Raw genomic sequence first — 422 nt, forward strand, 5'->3', positions numbered from 1 at the left:
TATTTGTTGAGCGGATGATTTCTTTCTTTTGTAGAAGTAAGAAAAAACATAAAATAGAAAAAAACAAACAAACCAAGACTGTACTTATTAAGCAAACGAATTAATTTGTTTTTACGAATACTATTAATTTTGGTCATGGAAACTTCTCTTCAACCGATTAGTATTTTGAAATATATATTGGACATGATGAAAACAAGTTCGGCTGATTGATTTTTTTCAACTTTCTATCTGGACAATACACTCGACTCTAAGAGTGAAAATGGCATGGTGTACCTCGTCATATTGCCTGTTCTCCTTCATAGTTGATTGCAATATATATGATCGAGCTGCGAGCACTGTCTTCCTCTCTGCCTCTTTATACTGAGGCCACGTGATGAGGCACGCTTGACGCTCGACCTTGGTATGACACATAGCGACACGTA

This window comes from Penaeus monodon, chromosome 15 (assembly GCF_015228065.2).
Source record: "Penaeus monodon isolate SGIC_2016 chromosome 15, NSTDA_Pmon_1, whole genome shotgun sequence".
Taxonomy (NCBI): domain Eukaryota; kingdom Metazoa; phylum Arthropoda; class Malacostraca; order Decapoda; family Penaeidae; genus Penaeus; species Penaeus monodon.